Below are 14,257 nucleotides of genomic sequence, written 5' to 3'. Positions count from 1 at the left end.
TGGAAAATCCCAGTCTCCATCCCTGGCCTGTGCTGTTGCGTCTCTCTGGATTGGAGGATTCTGTTAGCTCAGGATCTGAAGTAGCTGCAAAAGCGAGAGACACTGACAGAGGCAGCAATTAGACCCTCACAGTGAGGGATACCACATGGAGACAGTCTGAGTGATATCAGCAGAGTGCTGGAAGATTTCATAATGAAACAATTATGTCGGAAGAACAGGTTTAGGTTCCTCATGCACTGGTATCAGTGCACAGCAATGAGCAACCTTTGAGCAGGTGAAGTAATGGCCTAGTGGTATTATTGTTAGAGCATGTATCCAAAACATCACCCAATGTTCACTGGAGACAGGTTTGAATACCCACCATCGGAAGTGGTGGAATTTGCAGTAAATAATTTTTTTAAAATTGCAATTAATAAGTATGAAACTATTACTGACGTCCAAAATAACGTTGGTTCATCAAAAAGACACCTGGGGACATCTGCCCATCCTCACGTGATCTGCACGACATACTCACAGCAAAGTGATTGCCTTTCGATTACCCTCTGAAATGGCCGAGCAAGTTACTCAGCTCAAGGGCAGCTAGGGCTGGGCAAGAAAGGCTGGTCAGCTAGAGACACCCACACCCCAAAACTGATTTAAAATATAATCCATTAGGATGGTCCCACTGGAACTGGGCTGGAACCGGTGTCCTGGCCAATCATGTTAGTAGACTTATGGACATGGCTTTAAACTGACAGAGAGGATGCAGGGACAGGGTTCAGGTGAAAGGAGCTTTCCAAATCCAAAAAGAAAAGGTGAAGCATCGGAACAACATGAGGATGTGGCTGAATACAAGCAGAAAGGAACAGGAAGGGACAGAGTGTAACTAAAACTCTACATCAGGGAATCGGTTTGTGACAGAAAATTGTAGGAAATGTATGTTTTTTTTTGGAATGGACAAAGTCTCTGCAATAAGGTAGATGGATTTGTGACAGAGATAAAAGGGAGTTAGACATCAGGGTGACGTGGTTACAGGGTGAACAAAAGGTGGGCATAAATATTCAATGATTTGCAACCTTGCGGGAATTCAGGCAAAAATGGACATCGCTATCAATAATGGATACCAAAGACATTACAGAGAAAGCATTTGGCCGCAGATCATGAAGAAGAGTCAGTCTGAATGTAAATTCAGGCTATTACTTGCCAAGGTCACAAGCAGCAGAACAGTTTTAGCCACCGAACAGCATTTCATTGCTCATCGCTGCATTAAACAGGAACTCATTGGAATTTTTAATAAAGGCATAATGACAATTTAGTGAAACTTCAAAATTCATATAATCTGGGACAATCCCACTGACAACATTGATATTGGCAGGGGAGTTCGGACAATTGTTTTCAGTGTTTATTTAAATAACATAGTTAGAGCCCTAGCCAGTTGCACAATGTCAGATCGACCATTGTGTGATGAAACATAGTGAATGAGAAATGTCACCTGGAGAGATCCTCCGGGAAATTGTGATAAAGTGCAGTTTAAAGCAATATAAAATGTCAAAGTGAATCACAGAAAGGACAAGCTACAATTATAAACAAAAATAGCCAATTGCATGAGTTTAAGAGGAGAATTGACCAAGGTAAATAGGCTAAAAGGACTGAAACGTGTGTGTAAATGAACAGTGGAAAACATTTGAAGGAACAGTGTAAAGCAGTCAAGAAAAGGACATTCCATTGAAACAGACAAAACCTCAACGTGAAACCCACACCTATCCCTCACTCAGGACAAAATCGAGTATGAGGTTGAGAAGATCACCAAAAAGTATTTAAAATCCGGAACTGAGAGAGGGTTTTAGGAGTAAGAGTTAAAGGGATTGCAAAGGGTTTGCTAGCAGGAGGGGGGGGGGGGGCGGAGGGCAGTGGGAAGGGAAACATTGTCAGGGTTTAATGATACGTCGGGAACAGGGAAGGGGAAGGTGCTGGAGGTGGTGAGAGTGTTACAGAGAGTGGTCAGGGTCTGAACAGTGTGACAAAGCCAGTACGGATTGCTGCAGTTGGAGGGGTTTGCAGAGGTAGGGAGGGACATATGTATTTTTATTTATTTATTCATGAGATATGGTTGTCACTGCCTGGACTAACATTCTTTGACCCCACTGCTAATTACCCAGAGGGTAGCTCAGAGTCAGCCATATCGCTGTGGGTCTGGAGTCAAATGTTGGCCAGACCAGGTTAGAATATTTGATGTCCTTGCCTAAAGCAGGTAAGTTAACCATATGAGTTCTTCCTACTGATCAGCAATACTTTTATGGTGGCCTCACCAATGTCTTGTACAGATACAACATGACATCCCAACTCTTACTCTCAATGCTCTGCCCAATGAAGGTAAGCATCCCAAACACCAGCCTGTTTGCTTGTGACGCAACTTTCAAAGAACTGTGTACCTGCGTCCCCACGTCACTAATTGACAACACTACCCAGGGCCCGAACATTAACTGTACAAGTCCCACCCTGGTTTGTTTCACCAAAATGGAACACCTCACATTTATCTAATTAAACTCCATCTGCTATTCTTCAGCCCACTATCCCAGCAGTACTGTTCATCCTCTTTTGTCATAGATAACCTTCTCCACTGACCACTTTGCCACCAATTTCAGTGTCACCCAAGAATCTTACTTACCAGGAAACCAATATTCCCATCCAAACCATTTATTCAAATGACCAACAACAGTGGACCCATTACACCACTGTTCACGTGCGTCCAGTCAGAAAAACAACATGTCTCCCATCACCCTCTGTCTCCTACCATCAAGCCCAATTTTGTATCCAGGTGACTAGCTCCTTCTGAATGCCATATTCTTTTAAATTGATCGGAGCTTATTACCCACTTTACCATACAGAATGTAGAACACAGAACAGTACAGCACAGGACCCTTCGGCCATGAGGCCATGCCAACCTTTTTTCCAACTGTAAGATTAAACTAATCGACATACCAGTCATTTTACTATCATTCATGTGCCGACCCAAGAGTCTATTAAATGTCCCGAAAGTATCTAATTTTACTACCACGGTTGTCAATGCATTCCAACGACATACCATTCTATCCTTTCTCAATCCTACCATTCTCTATCCTTTTATCCATCCTCCATTGACCTTAAAATTATACCCTCTTGAACAGCCATTTATGCAACAGGAGAACAAGTCTCTCACTATTCACTTTCTGTGCCTCTCATCATCTTGTTCACCTCTACTCAGTCGCCCCCGCACCCTTCTTCACTCCAAAGAGCAATGCGTCACAAACCTTCCCTCAACCTTTCTTCATATGAAATGCCCTCCATTCCAGGCAGCATCTTGGTAAATCTCCTGTGTACACTCTCTAAAACTTGCACATCTTTCCTGTAAAGAGGGGACCAGAACTGAACACAATATTCCAAGTGTGGTCTCACCAGGCTGCTATAAAGATGCAGTAAAACCTCATGGCTCTTAAAATCAATCCACTTGCTCAGGAAAGCCAACACAACATATGCCTTTTTAACAACTCTATCAATGTGCGTGGCAACTTTGAGGGATCTATGCACATGGACCCCATGATCTCTCTGTTCTTCCACACTACCAAGTATTCTGCCTTTCACCTTGTATTCTGCATTCAAATGCAACCTTCCAGAATGAATCACTTCACACTTTTCCAGATTGAACGCCATGTGCCACTTCCAGCCCAGCTCTTCCTTCTGTCAATATTCCATTGCAACCTACAACAGCCCTCTACATTACCCACCACTTCACCAACCTTCATTGACAAACTTACTAACCCACTCTCAAACATCCACATGCACGTCATTTATAAAAATCACAAAGAGCAGGGTCCCAGAGCCGATTGTTACAGAACACCACTGGTCACTGAGCTTCAGGATCAATACTGTCCATCTGCTGCCATACTCTGTCTTATCTGGGCCATCCAAGCCTGTATCCAGACAGATAGATTTCCCTGTTTCCCATGCCTCCTCATTTTCTGAATGAGCCATCAACATATTCTGCCATATCCTCAAAGGATTCATTTTGAGGCATGACCTGCCCCTCACAAATCCATGCTGACTGTCTTTAATTTAACTATGGTTTTCCAAGTAGTCATAAATCCTGTCTTTAGAGTCCTCTCCAATAATCTGCACATCACAAACACTAGACCAAATCTGTAATTTCCAGGATTCTACCTCCTTAACATGGCCAGGACTCCAGAAATCTTCCCTCCTCTGCCATGCTCCCCAGAGATAGGGACGAATATCAGAACAGGAGGATTTTGCAGACATTAGGAGGTTTGCAGGTTCAAAAGGAGGCTTCAGTAATTGTGAGGTTTCATGGTGATGAAGGCATTTGAGGATGGAGGGAAGGAGGATTGGAGCGAATTAAGAGATTTCACAGTTTAGGTGTTTTGTTAGGGCTGCAAGTGGTTACTGAGTTGGGGAAGGTGTAAGCACTGGTGGATATTACATAAACATGTGGTTTTGGTTGCAATGGCAGGAAGAGGATGCAGGAAGCTGGAGAGTATGGGGTCTGAATGAGGTTACACAAATGGGAAGAGTTGTCAGGAGTGGAGGTGTTGACAGAGACAGCAATGGTCTGATCTGGAGCAGAGGACCCAGACTGGGAGGGATGTGGGTAGGGGAGGTGGTTTCACAGGGTGGGAGGACCTTTGAGCCACAGGAGGTTACAGAAATGTGGAGGGCTACAGGGATGACAGGGGTTCATGAAGTTTGGAAATTTGGGAGGGATGGAGACGTTAACAGGGATAAGGATGTTTGTAGGACAGGGCTGGATCACAGACAGGGAGTGTTTTAGGGAGCTGAGCAGATTACAGAGATAAAGATATTTGTATCGACTGGACGAACAAACAGAGATATGCAGGGTAGTTGTGACTGAAGATGGTTATAGATATAGGAAGGCTTAGGTTCTGGAGGTTGTTTAGACATGGAGGATGTGGAATCTGGAATACTTTTCAGAGATTGGTGCAGGAAGTTTGGTTGGAGACAGTTTCACAGATAAGGGAGCACAACACTAACAGGAGGAGGTTGTAGAGGAGGGTGATGTTTACACAGATGGGGGTATAAGAGTTGAACAAGGTTATGGAGATGGGTAAATGGTGGAGACAGTGGAGGAGCTAATATTGACGGGGGGGTGATAGTGACAGGAAGATGTTAAATAGATAGTGAGTTTTGTAGAAACCTGATTGGGAGAGTCACAGGCATGGAGTGAGTTCGACAGATCAGGATTACTGCAGAGACCTGAGAGGATTACACTGATAGGGATGGTGGTCGGGTCTCCACAGACTGTTGGTGTTTAGGGACTGGAAGAGGTTTGGTCGATAGGGAGGGATGGAAGAGCTGCAGGAGCTTATGGAGAGTTGAAGAGTTGGAGCAATTTGCAGAGGGAGGTTTCTCAGATAGGAGTAGGTCACAGATAGTGAGGGTTGTGTGGCCTGAGAAAGTGAAAGAGAGGGAGAGATTACACTGAAAGGAACCCTTGAAGAGAGTGACGCAAAAATGCATGGAGAAGGTTACACAGATAGGGAGGTGAGTAGGGACTGAATGTAAATACACAGACATGGAGGGTTATATTGTTAGACGGAGCTTAGAGGGAGAGTGACTGGTGTAGGGATTTACACAGATAGGGAAGGTTGTGTTTTGGTGAAGGTTACACTGATAAAGACAGTGTTAGGGAGTGTTTCATGGACGACAGAGGAGCTCAGAGAGAATGTATTATGGGGAGTGGAGGAGATTGCAGACACAGAGATGACTGTCCAGTTGAAAAGAGCTTCTACAGACCCTCAGTGTTGTAAAGCTGGAGGGAGGTTACAATAATGAGAGAGACCAAGACTTAATTACTTCACGGATATCGAGCAAGTCTCAGCACATAACTGTCAAAGGGAAGTTGAGACAGTCCAAATGAGTTTCAGAGATCTGAATGTTCATGGGAGTTTCAGGAGGGAACAGTGATTGGGAGTGGTGTAACAAATGGCAATAGTTAAAGGTAGGGTTCGAAGAACAGGAAGAGGTGACAGATATATCGACCTTTGTAAGGTCTGGAGAAGCTTACATCGGAAAGGAGTGTCTTAGAGACTGGTGGAGGTTACAGTGTTAAGAAGAATACTGGGGATGAGGCAAGGTTCAAGAGACAGGGATGGTTGGCAGGACTGGACAAAAATCTGAATAGAATCTCCACAACCTGGAACCAGGCATTCGGCCCAACCAGTCCATTCCAAACCCCTGAAGAGCATCTGACCCAGACCCACCCCGCTACCTATCCATTAAACCCTGCATTTCTCATGGTTAACTCACCTAAACCACACTTTACGATCGTCAATCCACCGATCGTACAACGTTTGGATTGTGGGATGAAACCAGAGCGCCCGGGAAAACCCACACAGTCGGAGGGAGAACATGCAAAGTTCACACAGACAGTCGCCTAAGGCTGGAATCGAAGCCAGGTCCCAGGCGCAGTGAGGCTGCAGTGTTAACCACTGAGCCATCCCTGTGTCTGATTATACAGAGCACTGCAGACATTAGACCAGGTTCCAAAGTTCACAAGTGTTTATTGGAAAAGGAGGAATATATAGTCAGGAAGAGGACGAGGTTTCACAGATGGTGTCCATGAGAGGGACTGGAGGAGGTTAACGCAATAGGGAGGGCTGTGGAATCTCCAGGCAATAAGACGTAGGGACGGTTGGGGAGACTGAATGAAGTTAGTTCTACTCAGAGATGTACACACTGGGTGAGGTTCCAGAGTTAGCAAAGATTCTATGGACTGGCTGAGGTTATAGACAGAGGCAGTTGTGTGAATGAAAGTTGTTACAACAATTGAAAGGAGGTTTCAGACACATGAATGGTTTTAGTGGCTGCAGGATGTTCGAGAGCTAGAAAGGCGAGTACTGACTGGAGGTGGTCAGAGGTAAGGAACATTGTAGAGAAGGGAGTTTGTTACAGAGACAGAGAGGTATGGAAAGAGAGGGCAAGGTTACAGATATTGGGACGGTTCAAGTGGCTTCAGAACGTTACACAAAGGGAGGGTTGGCAGGAAACGCTACAGAACTGAAGGACTCTGTACAGACAGGGAGGTGAAATGGATGGTGGAAGGTTAGAGGTAATGGGGTGCTGTAGGACAGGATGGAGGAGTGCTGTGGGGACTGGAGAAGGTTAGAGTGACATCATGTGCTGGAGAGGCTGGAGGAAGGTACACAGATGGGGAGGTCAGTAAGGGCTGGATGTTACAGACAGAGTGGGCTGTAGATGCTGGACAAGATGGCAAACATAAGGATTTTTGTAATGTTTTGGCGATGGTGGTCATAAAACTAGGTTTCAAAGTCATTTTGGAAAAGGAATAGTGCAGAAGTGAAGAGGCCAAATTTGGGGAAGCCCCTTAATCGTTCACATCTCACTGTCACTGGGCATTCTCACGATCAGGAGACAGGGTCTGGCAAACACAGACACAGAGGAACTATTTGCAGTTACGTTCACATTCGGAAAGAGGAAAAATGTTAAAGTGATACAGTGAGAATTCTGGGCCGGTGTGGTCCATGAAGAGCGAATACTGGTCAAGCAATACTGTCAGCTGGATAAAGGAGGTATGGAACGATGGAAACAGGCGAAGCTCTTCAGAAGTATCAAGTGTGCAAGGGGGTCCTTAAAAATGAGTTGCAAAGAATGGCCATGAAATATCCTCATTAAAATACTGTTAAGGAAAGGTCACAAGGTATTTTAGGAGTATAGTTAGAGGAAGAGGATTCCCAGCTAAAGAGTGGGGCCTGTTAGAAACCAAAGTGACAATCTGTGCATGGAGCCAGAGGAAGTAGTTGAGGTCTTCAATGAATACTTCCCATCTGTATTCACACAGGAGAAAGACATTGTAGCTGCGGACTTCATTTTGGATGGTGAGGTTCTATAACATGGTATAATCAATAACGAGGAGATATTAAATGTGTTATTTGGTGTACTGTTGGAAATAGTCCCCAGAGCCCAATGAAATGTATCCCAGGCTGCTATGGGAGGTAAGGGAGAAGATTGCTGGGGGCCCTAGTGGATATATTTAATAGTTTGCAAGCCACAGGTGAAGTGCCGAATGACTGGAGGATCGCTAATGTGGTTCCTTTATTCAGGAAAGGCAGCAGGGATAGGCCAGGTAATTACAGAGCAGGGTGTCTGATAGCAGGGGGAGGGAGATTATTGGAAACAATTCTGAGAATGAATCAACACTTGAAAAGGCAATGATCAACTCAGCTTCGTCATCACGGATTGCGTACAGGAAGATACGTCTGAGGAATTCAGATTTTGAAGTGGTGTCTAAGAATATTGATGAGGACAGTGCAGATGATGTGGGTTACATGGACCTGAATAAGGCCTTTGACAAGGTCCGTCATGGAAGGCTGATCCAAAGGTAAAGAGCCATTGGGATCCAAGGCAGGTTTACAAATTGGATGTAAAAGTAGCGGATAGACGTCTTTGTGTTTGAAATTCTTTCACCAGCGGGTGTACCACAGGGATCTGTGCAGGAACCTCTGTTGTTTATGATGTACATTAATGACTTGGATGTGAAAGCGGAAGGTGTCATTAGTCGGTTTGCAGATGCCATGAAAGGTGAGGGTGTTGTCCACAGTGAGGGGGATGGTCTCAGGCTGCAGTCCGATGTCAATCAGATGATAATCTGAGCAGAGCTTATTTCTGATCAATGTGAGGTAATAACTTGTGGGAGGTATGATAAGCAACGGACAGACATAAATGGTCAGTCCTTGCGGCGTACTGAGGAACACAGTGACCTTGTTGGATAAGTCCATTGATCCCTGAAGGGGTCAGCACAGGTAGACAGGGTGGGGAAGACACCTGAACTGGGAGCGGGAGGGAGACCCATATCCTGATGGGGTAAATTACGAGAGCTGATTGAGAGGATATAAACTATTTTGGCAGGGTATTGGAACTTAAACAGTTGTAAGGTCAGAATGAAGATTGAGGCTGGTACACAAGTTAAAGAGAGTGATTTCAAAAGACAAGGCAGGCAAGAACATAGCAGGGAATGGGGGGAAACTGATGATTAAACTGCATTTATTTCATTGCAAGGGGCCAGACAGCTAAGGAAGATGAACTCAGGACATGGATTGCAACATGGAACTGGGATATTATACTTATTACAGAAACACAGCTGAGGGAGGGGCAGGACTGGCAGTTCATTGTTTCAAGGTAGAGATGCTACAGGAAGCATCGAAGGGGAGGCAAGAGAGGACGCGTGGTGGTGGTGTGTTTTGATTGCATGCATTATCACAGTGGGATCGCCCAATGAAGCTATGTTGGACTCTGAAATAAGAACGTATCATCACTTTGATACGATTGTCCTACTAACCACGAATAACCAGTGGCAGATTGAGGAACAAATATGTCGCGAGATCTAAAATTTCAATCATAATAATAGGGCTGTAATTTTAGGGATTTTTTTTAAACTTTCCAAACTTAGACTGGGACTGCCAGTGTTCAGTAATTGCAAGGGAAGAATTTGGTAATTGTGTTCCAGAAAACTCCCAATCAATATGTAAACGGCCTGAAAAAAGAAAGGGACAAAACCTGACCACTCCTTGGGAAACAATATCGGGAAAGGGACTGAGGTGTTAGTGGGAACGCAATTTGCTAAAGTGACCACAGTTCTACTAGTTTACAAATATCTCTGGAAAAGGACAGGCCTGATCCACGAGTTCAGTTTATAAAACGGGGCCAGCCCAATCTTGATTGTATTATCCAGGAACTTTCAAAAGGTGACTGGGGAGTGTATTTGCAGGGAAAGGGAAGCCTGGCAAGTGAGAATATATTAGAAGTGAGATAATTTGAGCATTCAGCACCAATATGTTCCTGTTTGTGTGTAGGTCAATGCTGACAGCATTTGGAAATGCTGGCTGTATATTGAGGGTGTGGTCACGGAAAAGGGAGCAAATGTCAGGTATAGCCAGCTGGATCAAGGGAATCATTGAGGATCACAGGGGCTTTAGGAATACACTTTGGGTAGAAATCAGTAATGCAGAAAAGATACATGAAAAAGACTCGGCAGAGAAGGATAAGGAGAATCCAAAAGTGATTGTATAAAATATTAAAAGCAAACGTGTACCTCAGGCCAAAATTGGGGCCCTTAAATATCAATGAGGTCATCAATGTGTGGAACTGCAGGATATTTACTAAGACCCTAAACACATTTTTCAGTCCAGAAGTTACTGTGGACCAAGACTGGGGAACTCTGCGAACAAGAGTAATAGGTTCGACCACAATTGGAGTTTTCTGCAATTCCAGTCTCCCTGCTCCCTGTTGTGATACTGGAAAGTGCTTTTCACAGATTGACAAGATGTTGCCAGGATTGTTGCTGAATAAACTGCGGTTATTTTCCCTGGAGCATCGGACACTGAGGGGTGACCTGACAGAGGTTTATATAACCATGAGGGGTATGGATTGAGTAAACATTCAAGGTCTTTTCCCAGGGGTTGGGGAGTCCAAAACTAGAGGGCATAGGTTTAAGGTTAGAGGGGAAAGGTTTAAACGGCACTGAAGTGACAGCTTTTTCATGCACATGGTGATGCATGTATGGAATGAGCTGAGAGAGAAAGTAACAGAGACTGATATTGTGACAACATTTATAAGGTATCTGGATGGGAATATGAATAACAAGAGTTTTGAGGTATGTGGGCCAAATGCTGATAAATGGGATGGATGTGTTCGATCTCCTGGTCAGCATGGATGAGTTAGACCAAAGGCTCTGTTTCCATGCTGTCCATATCTATGACTTGAAAAGAGTGTATGTTTTAGAAGAGGTGGTGCTGGAGGTTTTAAAACACAAAGGTATGGAAAGCCCTAGGACCTCATTAAGTGTATCACAGGACGTTGTAGGATGCTAGGCAAAACATGGTGGAGCCCTTAGCAAAGGTATTTGTACCATTGACAGCCAAGTGTGAAGTGCTGGAAGGCTGGAGGGTGGCATCATGGACAGTGAAGGAGGCTTACTAAGATTACAAAGGGACACTGATAATATGTGTGAATGGGCTGAAAAACCGTAGATGATATTCAATCTGAATAAATGCAATGAATACATTTAATACAACAAACAAGGGTAGAGCTTATACAATTAATGTTCGGGCCTCAGTTAGTGTTTTAGAGCAGAGAGACCTCCAGGTTCCGTTAAATATTCCTTGAAGTTTGCATCACAGTTTGGATAAGACAGTGCTTTGTAGGCCTGACTATTGCTCAGTCTATTGAGTGGAGGATTTGGGACGTCATGTTGAGATTGTATGGACATTGGTGAGGCCTCTTCGGCAATACTCCATCCAGTTGTGGCCGCCCAGTTAACAGGGAGGATATTATTAAGCTGCAGGGGCTCAGACGAGATTAACCAGGATGTTGCTGGGTATGGAAGGCTTGAGATTGAATAATGGCTGGATAGGCTGAGTCCTTTTAATGAAAAAAAAGGAGATAAATAGATCAATTTAATGGTAGTTGCCTTTTCCTCAGGGTGGGGGATTCTCAAGAGGAGAGACCACATTTTTAAAGTTAGAAGAGAGAGATTTTAAAATATAAGACATGGGGGCAAATTGTTACACAGAGGGTGGTTTGAGTGTGGAATGAACTTCCTGAGGAAGGGGTGCATGTGGGTACAATTACAACGTTTAAAAAACATTTGCATGAGTATATGAACAGGAATAGTTTGGAGGGATTTGGGCCAGCAACAGGCAGCTGGGATGAGTTTAGTTTGAGATTATGATGGGTATCAAGTGAAGGGTCAGTTTCCCTGCTTTATGGCTCTATGACAAGAATATGGTTTCATTCCATTATTTAAGAAAGGCTGCAATAGAAAACCAGGGAACTCAAGACCAATTAGCCTAATGGTGGGTAAGCTGTAGAAGTGATTCTGCCAGACAGGAGTCACATTCATTTGGAAAAGGCAAGGATTTATGAAAGATAGTCAGCACGACTTTGTGCGTACAAAGTCAGGTCTAATTAACTTGATACTTTTGTTGAAGTGGTGACCATACATTGTCTACACTAAAGTCAGCAGGGTCTTTGACAGGATTTAGCAAGATATACTGGCTCGTAAGATTAGTTCACATGGGATCAGGGGGAACTCGCCAACTGGATACAAAATTGGCTTGACAATAGGAGACAGAGGGCTTTGGGAAAAGGTTGTTGTTCAGACTGGAAGCCTGTGACCAGCGGTATGTCATAAGGTTCAGGGCTGGGTCCACTGATATGCATCACCTACACAAACGATTTGGTTGAGAATATAGGAGTCATTGTTAGTAAGTTTGTAGTTGATCAAATTAATGGTGTAGTCGGCAGTGAATACAGTTATCGAATACAGTGAATACATTGACCAACTGGGCCAGTGGGCCAGGGAATGAAAGATGGAGTTTAATTCAGGTTTTGGATTTTGTTAAGACAAACCAGGGATGAATGACACAGTTAATGGGAATGCCCCAGCCAGTGTTGTCGAACAGAGAGAGACCAAGGGGTACAGTTACAGGGTGGCGAAAGTGGCATTTAGGACACTTGCCGTCATTGTCCAGTGCTTTGTTAGATACGTTGGAGATATTTGTAACATTGTCCTAAATAGTTCTCTTGGGCAGAGGAGGCTACACGGTGACCTTATAAAGTTTTACAAAACCATACGGTTCCTAAGAATGGGGAATAGCCAAGGGGAAGCGAGTCCAAAACTAGAGGCTATAAACGGGAGGTAAGCGAGGAAAGATTTAAAGAGGGAGCTGAGGGGGAGCATTATCTATGGAGGATGGTGTATACACGGAATGGACTGCCAGAGGGACATGGGAGAAACAAGAATAATTACAACATGGAAAAGACGTTTGGGCAGGAACATGGAGAGGTACATGGAGAGGAGAAGGTTTGAAGAGAAAAGGGCCAAATGCAGGCAAATGAGACTCGTTCGGTATAGGAAACCTGGGCAGCATTGAGGAGTTGGACCACAGGTTCTCTTTCCGTGCTCTATGACTCTGTATCCAGTTAAAGAGGATTACAGTACTGAAATAAAGCATGTTGTAAACACGAAAGAAATTTACAGCAATTGGGATGGTAATCGAGAATGCAGTACCTTTCAAATATGTGGAGGAAGTACAAGGAAGGTGGGACGTTACAGGGACAGGAACTGTTATAAGAGTTACAAATTATTGAAGACTCTGGTGCATAAGCCATGCCATAGACACAGTGTTACAGGTACTGAGTCTTAGTGCAGTGTAAGAGGGAGAACACAGAAGAGAAAGATCCCAGGCAGCATTCCCGACATCTTGTGGGAGGCCTACTTTAACCTCTGTTGTACTGATGCTCGCTTAGACCGCAGAGGCCTGGATTGATAACTCTGAACTCCCGATGCTGTCTCACAACATAAGTTAAAATAGACGTGATGATTGAGCCTGGGGTGTGTGTGTACAATGCTCCCCCTCCAGCACTGTATCCATGTCATGTCTTGTTAGCCGATGTTTGGAACCCTCTCATCGCTCTCTGCTTTGTGCGCTGAGAGTGATCTTACCTCACTGCAGGATTTATTGAAGGCTCCAGATCTCCCTTCCCTTTGTCACTTTGGCTGACCAAACATCTTCAATGTGGTGACAGACGAGACACCAAGCAGTTGGGAAGTCTATTGAGCCAGGAACTTCCCAAGTTCCTACAGGAGACAGAGAAATAGACGGAATGGGACATTAGACTAATGCAGTGAGGGTTAAACAAGGCGAATGGCACTGATTCTCACAGAGATCTGGAAAATCCCAAACTCCATCCCTGCTCTGTGTTGCTGTGTCTTCCTGGAGGTATAATTCTGTTGACCCAGGATCTAGAGTAACTGCAAGAGCGAGAGGCACTGACAGAAACTGCAATTAGACCCACACAGTGAGGGATACCACATGGAGAGAGAGAGAGAGTGATATCACCAGAGTGCTGGGAGGTGTCGGGATGACAGAATCATGGGTTTAGCTTCATGATGCACTGGTTCCAGGGATGATCAAACAGTGAGCAGGTGAAGTGATGCCCTAGTGTTATTATTGCTAGAGCATGTATCCCAAACCACACCTAATGTTTAGGGGAGACAGAATTGAATCCCACCATCAGAAATAGTGGAATTTCAAATCAATAATTTAAAAAATAGTAAGTAACAATCCATAAATAAGTATGAAACCATTGCTGATGTACAAAAAACCCAAACACGTCCCTTAGATAAGGACATCTGCCCATCCTGACGTGGTCTGCACGACATATCCACTGCAAAGTGTTTGTCTCT

Source organism: Chiloscyllium punctatum, unplaced genomic scaffold (genome assembly GCF_047496795.1).
Source record: "Chiloscyllium punctatum isolate Juve2018m unplaced genomic scaffold, sChiPun1.3 scaffold_134, whole genome shotgun sequence".
Taxonomy (NCBI): domain Eukaryota; kingdom Metazoa; phylum Chordata; class Chondrichthyes; order Orectolobiformes; family Hemiscylliidae; genus Chiloscyllium; species Chiloscyllium punctatum.
This window is presented reverse-complemented; position numbering follows the sequence as displayed.